The sequence below is a fragment of the Micropterus dolomieu genome, unplaced genomic scaffold (genome assembly GCF_021292245.1).
Source record: "Micropterus dolomieu isolate WLL.071019.BEF.003 ecotype Adirondacks unplaced genomic scaffold, ASM2129224v1 contig_14229, whole genome shotgun sequence".
Classification (NCBI taxonomy): domain Eukaryota; kingdom Metazoa; phylum Chordata; class Actinopteri; order Centrarchiformes; family Centrarchidae; genus Micropterus; species Micropterus dolomieu.
Window position 1 is genome coordinate 9,170 of NW_025743215.1, and position 7,841 is coordinate 17,010.

Consider the following 7,841-nt stretch of genomic DNA (forward strand, 5'->3'; position numbering starts at 1 on the left):
CCTTCTTAAAACATACTTTTATAGGAGAGCTTTTCCCGATCTTATTTGACTTTATTTTATCCCTTTTATTTTATTGTATTTTACTAATTTTATATTTTCATGCTCTTATCTTTTTTTTTTTTTTTGTATTATTCTTTACACTTGTTAAAGCACTTTGTAACTTGTTTTTGAAAAGTGCTCTACAAATAAGGATTATTATTATTATTATTATTATTATTATGTGTGTCTTTGGCGCAGTAATACACAGCAGAGTCCTCTGGCTTTAAGTTGGACAGTCTCAGATGCACCATGCCATTGCTATCATCTCTACTGACTTCTATTCGTCCTTGCACACTGCTGGCATTGGAGAAGCCGCTACCTATTAATTCCAGTGCTTTTCCTGCAGGTTGTCTTATCCAGCTCATAACAAAGCAGTTAAACGTGAAGCCAGATCCTCTGCAGGAGAGGATGAGAGTCTCCCCAGGCTTTTTCACTACTGAACTGGAAGGAATGGACTCCAAACTCTGACCTGTACAACCTGATGAGATGAAAGGAGAGAGGAACCACAGAAGAAAGCGAGACAGTCATCTGGGAAGTTTTCTGGGATCACTGACTGACCATCAGTCGATGTTGTCTGACAAAAGATAAAACAGCAGGAAGTTATTCATTTATTTTGCATTCACGGCTTTAATGTGTGAAACCTGTGTGATGATATACAAAAAACTAATTACTGTAGTGCAAAGGAAAATATCTGCTGGTTTACCTGTCAAAAAATGTATGTGAAAGCGCTTTTATATCATAATTAAATCTTACATTAGTTTTCTCAGAGGAGTTGTTTAATGAAGCTCTGTTATGGAACAAGCAAGATTTGCCTTTCAAGAAAAAGTATTTCTACATTCACATCTCTGTTTAGGAATATTTTCCAAATCAAACAGTAACAAATGTTTGGTGTTATGGTATTGTATCATTTTCTTCAAATGCTGCTTGAAGTAATAACATTTATCATCTGAAATAATTATGGTAAAGATGAGTTCTGTAGAATTTTGTACAGGTGCCCAAATGAGCATAATGATAAACAGCACAATCTTCAGTCTTCAGACTGTTCATCTGCAGATACACCTGCTGTCTGCTGTTGTCTCTGAAGATAGTAAACCAGCCTTGAACTGACTGAGAGTAGTATGTAGCATGTCTACTTGTGTTTTTAATAAATTTATGAGAATTAATACAAAATTATGAATTTTAATGTTCAGAGAATATTCATTCATAAAGCTCTCATTTTGCGGGGCAACACCGGAGATCTAATTCGCCCAGAGTCTCCGGACCTCTGGGTAGTGTTTTAATAATTATACAATTATTCACTAGTGATCAGTTAGTTAATAATTGTTCAATTATCTTAAATCAATCAGTCAGTCTCATATCGAAGGGAACTATTGGACATCACTAATCACAGAATGCCTTGGTTTGGTCTTACTGCTTGTCATTTCTCCCAGCCGGGTTGCTGGTTGGCGGCCTCACACTGGCGAAGTTCCGTGCGTTCTCGGTTAGGACGGCTTAAAGCCGTCGGCCAGTCGCTTTCTCTGCCAGGGAATTGCTCCGGAGGTCCGTCTTTTGTCGGCTTATTGAAGAAACTCGCAGTGGGGGCCTTTTCAACCCTGGCTCGGGTCAGAGGTTTGGTCGTCCTTTGTTACTACTGGGGGGCCCACGTGGCTTGGTCTGAGGAGGGATCAGTGTAAGTTAGCTCAACGAATAAAACTTAAAAAGAACTTGGTCGTTCTTGAATTAAAATTGTGTAACTTAACGGTCTGATAACTTAACAAACAAAACAAAACAAAACAAAAGCAAGTAAGTTCCTGGAAACAAGGGAAAAATTGACGTTGCAGCTCTTCACGTGTGTGGCTTCGCTGCGCCGGGTTGAACTTCTTAGGGCGTTGCCGGGAGACGGGGCACGCTGGGCGCGTGCCGAAGTGCAGTTGAAGAGAACCAGAACAAGAGAGAGCAGGAGACAGCGTGTGTCGCTGCTTTTGTGGGTTGGGGCGTGGTTCCCAGAGGGACAGTCTTTTGTTCCCCTGAGGGAGGGCTTTGTTTCCGGTTTCCTGAGAAATTGTCATTTCTTTAAACTTTTAATATGTCTATTCAAAAATCTATTTGCGCGTATTGTAATCAAATATCTTCCCACAATCAAACCTTAATTGTCAAACGGGTATACCGTTCTTAGTTTTAAGCATTTGATAAAAGGAAAACAATTGTCAGTAGTTCAACCTTAGGTTAGCATTTCCTAGGAATCACATCGACATTTCAGAACGATGGCATGTAATACTTATTTTGTCCACTTGGGGGAGCTCTGGTTACATGAAGATAGCTAGATAACAGTCTTCTGCTCAGGAGCTGGGGAATTTAGTTATTTATCATTAAATTCGAGCTGGAAAATTAATCAAGTATAGGATGACATTTCTTTGTCATCATTTCTAAAGTAAGTGTCATAAAGTGTTGGAAACAAAGCATTGGTTACAACATAAAATGTAAAATAAAATGATCCTTGTTGAAAATTAAAACACTGCAAAATTAACTTATTTAGATTCTTTTCAACAACAACATGGTAACATAACTACTAACCTAAGAGGCAAACGCCACTACTAACTTAGCAGGGATTACTATTTAAACAGAACAAAACATTTTATAATGAAACATTGTTTTAGCTCAAGGCAGGAGTTGTTTGTACCCCCCTCTCGCATTTCTGGCTTATCACATTTGCACATCGGCTAAAGAGAGAAGGGAGTGGCTCAGCCATTCTGTGGGAAAAGGAATCAGGAATAGTTTTGGCAAAGGCCAACTCCTGGGGAGGAACCCCCCCGGTACTGTCACCATAGATTAAACCAATCCACTCCATTTCCAGGAGTCCACTGACAGCCTTATAGCTGAGTAACAAGGTGACTGAGTTTGCATAGAATCAAATATCTGAAGCATCAATGTTGGTCTAACTAGAGCTTTTCAAATAACTTTATTGCTGTTTAATTGCATCAACTGGGTTGTGATGGTGCATAGATAAGATGCTTGCCTTTGGTGTGGGAGAACTGGGTTCGATTCCCACTGTGAAACATCCACCATTGTAAGTTGCTTTGGATAAAAGCATCAGCTAAAATGAATGTAGTTACTCTCAGGATTCTTTATATATTTTATAAATATTTCTTTGCAGTTTAAACACAATCATTATTTAAATCCTATTGTTATGGTGTGTTGGACAGAGACGACCCAGAAGCAACGCTCAGGTGAAAGGGGATTTATTGAGGGGAAAAAAGGTGTCGAGGAAGTGTAGGTGAGGGAGAGGTGGATGCCGGGGGAACACGGGCGCGGGGGACCGAGGAGTAAGTAGGGCTGGGGAAGAGCCTGGAAGACGCTGCGGAGGGGGTCCGAGAGGAGAGGGCAGGGTGGCGAGCCCAGCTGACAACGAAGGGTGGAGGTGAGTGAACCTGGAGGGAAGACAGACTGGGTTAGGCACAGAGAAAACCAAGAACAGGGAAACAAAGATGATGCAGGTTATGCACGGGCTTGAGTGAAGAAGTGGCACCAGGTTAGGAGCAACAACGATCAAGCAGAGATTGTGTGGAGAACCGGGGTTGAAGTACTGGCAGAGATGAGGTTGATTGCTGGCAGGTGTGGCAGGTGTGGCAGGCAGAGGTGGAGGTTCAGCAGAATCTTCAGTCTTCAGACTGTTCATCTGCAGATACAGCTGCTGTCTGCTGTTGTCTCTGGAGATGGTAAACTGGTCTTGAACTGACTGAGAGTAGTAGATGCTGCCACCACCGTTACTGATATAAGCAACCCATTCCAGGCCTTTTCCAGGAGCCTGTCTGACCCAGTGCATGTTGTAGCTGCTGAATGTGAATCCAGAACAGGTCAATCTGTGGGATTCTCCAGGCCTTTTAACCACTGGTTCAGATTCTGTCAGAGTCTGACCATCAACACCTGATAATACAGCAAGGAAAACCATCACATGCGACAAACTGACACATTACAAGAAAACATTAAATAAAGATCAGTGAAGATCTTCACCTGCCCAGCAGACAGTTAAAAGCAGCAGTCCTGTCCTATAGTCCATCATGTTAAACTGTGTGTCCACTGTTCTCTGTCATCCTCTCTGCAGTAAGATAAGTAGAGGTGGAAGACATCTGAGTTTTGCACTGACTCCTCCTCACAGGGAGGAGAGAGCTGATAGTGTTTGGTGAGTATATTAATGCTTGTAAAATATCAACATAAATGTCAAATCAACATCAATAAGCATATTACTGTTCCACAGGGCCGTACTGGGATAATAATTCAGCCTGGGAATCTAATGTTAGCCCAGGCCGATATCTTCACGTTCACAACAGACCACACATATTGTAACTGTTATAAAGAAATATTTGTGTCTTTTCACTGAATATTCCAGTACCACGTTTTAGTTTTATTACACACAGCTAACTGTCTTCAGTTTCAAAAGTTAGTCACAGTCACTATTTCCATGCATATGCATTTCCTGCTTTCCTATAGAGCATTATTAGGTGTTGCTACTTGTTTGTTTTAAAAAAAAAACAAAACTACATCAACACGTTGAGGGCGGCTTTGCTAGCATGTTCTTTTTATAAACTGTAACCATGTCCTTGTGATTAATTCAGTCAGATACACAAACACTGTTATGTTGTGTAAAACAAAAGTTACAGTAAAAAATAAAAGGTTTATTTTCCTCTCTGCAGTCAGATTAGTGAAGGTTGAAGATAGTTAGATTTTGCATTAAGAGTTTGGCCTTTTGTTTGTTGGACTTGAAAAACAATAATGTATGAGTTGCAACACCAGCCAAATAAATGTAATTTAGGCAATAAAAAAATTTGCTTGATATGAATTGTCTTCAAAAGTTGAATTTTCTGTCTTATTATGTGGTCAGATTTATCAGAGTATCATCCAACAAGTAACAATTTTAAACATACTCACAAATGAATTTTCATGGCACAAAATTTGACCTTACCAAAAGATTACATTATGTTCTTCATCTTAATTTTGTTCACCTGCTCAGCAGACAGTAAAAAGCAGCAGTCCTGTCCTATAGTCCATCATGTTAAACTGTGTGTCCACTGTTCTCTGTCATCCTCTCTGCAGTCAGATAAGTAGAGGTGGAAGACATCTGAGTTTTGCATTGACTCCACCTCACAAGGAAGAGATGGATTTGGCTTTTATCTCAGTTACTGTTTGCTGAAACTGGAAAATAAATGTTTACAAATGTTTATAAATGTTTAATCTCATTTTTGATGAACACATTATTATTATTTATTGGTTGCTTTATTATTAGGCACAGTCTGTATCATGTCTGTCACAACAATGTATCTGTTTTACAATACCCCCAAATTAGTAATTAAAATTATATTTTATTAGGGAAAAAACAATAAAATAAAACCTTAACAAATATTTCTGTATGTTATAATAGTGTTGATTAACTGTTCAGAATTTAAGGACATTGTGACAGAAAACCCCAAAATCAAGTGCATAAAAACATTTTATATAAGATTTATAAATTCAGTAGATGTGAATTGTAGATGTGAAGAAATAATTTATGGGTAGTGTGATGCAGGTTTCCCCAAGTCATGAAAGGGTCAATTGCTGGAGTTACAATAAGCCAAAGGTGACGGCCACAGACTCTCCGAATCAGACTCTCTCTCTCCACTCTGCCTGCTAGTCGACTGATGCAGCTCAGTTGATAATGATTGTCATACATTTGATAGCTTACCCAGGTCAAGATTATCTTTATTTTATTTTAAATGTGCTTTATAAATAAATTTGAATTGACTTGACTTGACTTATTTTGTTTCATTGCAGACATCCTGGCTGGCTCTTTGTAAAAAGTGTTGCATGTGGCTTAAAAAACACACAATGTGTTTCATTCGATTTCAATTATAAATGTAAATCTGTGTTCTTGTCCTGTTGACTGAATAAGGTTACAGTTCTGGAATGAATTGGGAACACGTTTGGAAATGTGTTTCAGAGTTTCATATTATAAAACATAAAACAGACGATTACTGAGCAGCCCAATATGGGTATATTTTGAAACCTTAGCTCCCCCTTTACAGATAAAGTTCACACTATGATCATGAATAAATAATTTATTATAGGCACTGTGCTGTATACCCCCCTCCTGCATCATATAAGCCGTTCTGTACCTTTTGTTTTTGGTTGTTGTGCATTTGTTTCATTTTTATGTCTATCTTGTATTTATATAAACACTTTGATAAATAAATGCTGCATAGAATTTTCAATAGCAAGAGTTAATCACAATCAGTATTGTAAAAAAGGTGATACTGAAAATAATGGAGTTGGATATAATTCCACTGACTTCTCTTCACAGGGAAGATACTGCTGGATTGGACTTGGACATCACCTGTTCTCACTGTTGTGACTTGAGCCAAATTAATTTGGTTTATACGTCTGAATCTGAATTGTTCTGAGAAATTAAATTTTGTGCTTTGATTTTTATTGTTTGAAATTAGACTTCAGGTTATTCATGAGTAATATCCCGAACAGAACAAACTACAAGCACAAATGCACATCTGAAAAGCAAACCTTTAATAATAGGTTTTGCAGCCACATTAAAATTGTCGGATGTCAAAGTTCTACCCACTTTCCGCTTTTATTATTATTATTATGACGCAAAACATAACAGTGGACTAAAAAGAAAACCTTTGGGAGAAATCTTATGTTGTTTGCCTCTCTCATCTCAAACTAAGCCCGAGTTGAATTTTATACTACATAAACTGAAACCAGTTTAAAAAACTATAAAATATTAATGTTTGGTTTTATATGTTTCTGTATTGAACATCACCATAAGTGGTAAAGACTACTGTGTCAGTTACTGTTGTAGTATTGATTCAGACAATTATCAGTTTTATTTTATGTAAGTAAAGATTTTATGGAAGAGAAACTGACTGTCAGGAAATCTGTTTCTTGTTAGATGATGAGGATTTAAAGCTAGATTGTCAGCTGTATTTCATTAATTGAAAGATTTAATATTCATTGTGGGAAAACATACTTATCAATGATTGCAATGTCAGAATTTAGAATGAAAAAACAGTTGCAGTCAATTGAAATTAGGATAATTAGATTTTTTTATTGTATAATAAAAACTCTAGACTGTTTTCCCTCTGTAACAGTGAGCTGGTGTTGAAGTCATTAGTGGTCTGAGGGCTCCTCCTCTGGTGGCTTCATGTTACAAGTGTTCAGGCACTGAGGGGTTTTTGTTAAGGTCTGCTGATGGTTTGTGTTATTGTGGCTCTCTGGCACAGTAATTTAGAGTCACTGTGATGCTGGAAGAGTCTGTGTCGATACTGAACTTGTTCTTTAGTGAATCTTTGTAATGTGTGCTGGAGCCAACTCTCATTCCAATCCATTCCAGTTCTTTCCCTGCAGGCTGTCTGATCCAAGCTGTCCAGTAGCCACTAACAGAATAAGAGACCTGACAGGTGATGGTCAGACGTTGACCTGGCTGCACAGTCACAGAGGCTGGCTGTGTCAACTGTTCACACTTCACACCTGTTCAAAAAAGAAAATGTTTTGTAACAAATGATCAAGTTATACTGCAAAAGAAGAACTGCTGACTTTGACAAATCCAGAGAGACTCACATCCAGCTGCCAACAGCAGCAGCAGAGCTACAGAAAACATGGTTTATGTTGAAAGTGACGTGCTGTGAACTCCACTGACAGCCTGATGGGAAGTTTTTATAGCTGAGTAACAAGGAAGGTCACTGAGTTTGCATAGAATCAAACACATGAAGCATCAATGTTGGTCTAACTGGAGCCAATAGAAGAGTCTGTTGACTGTTATTATATCTGCAGAGTGAAAA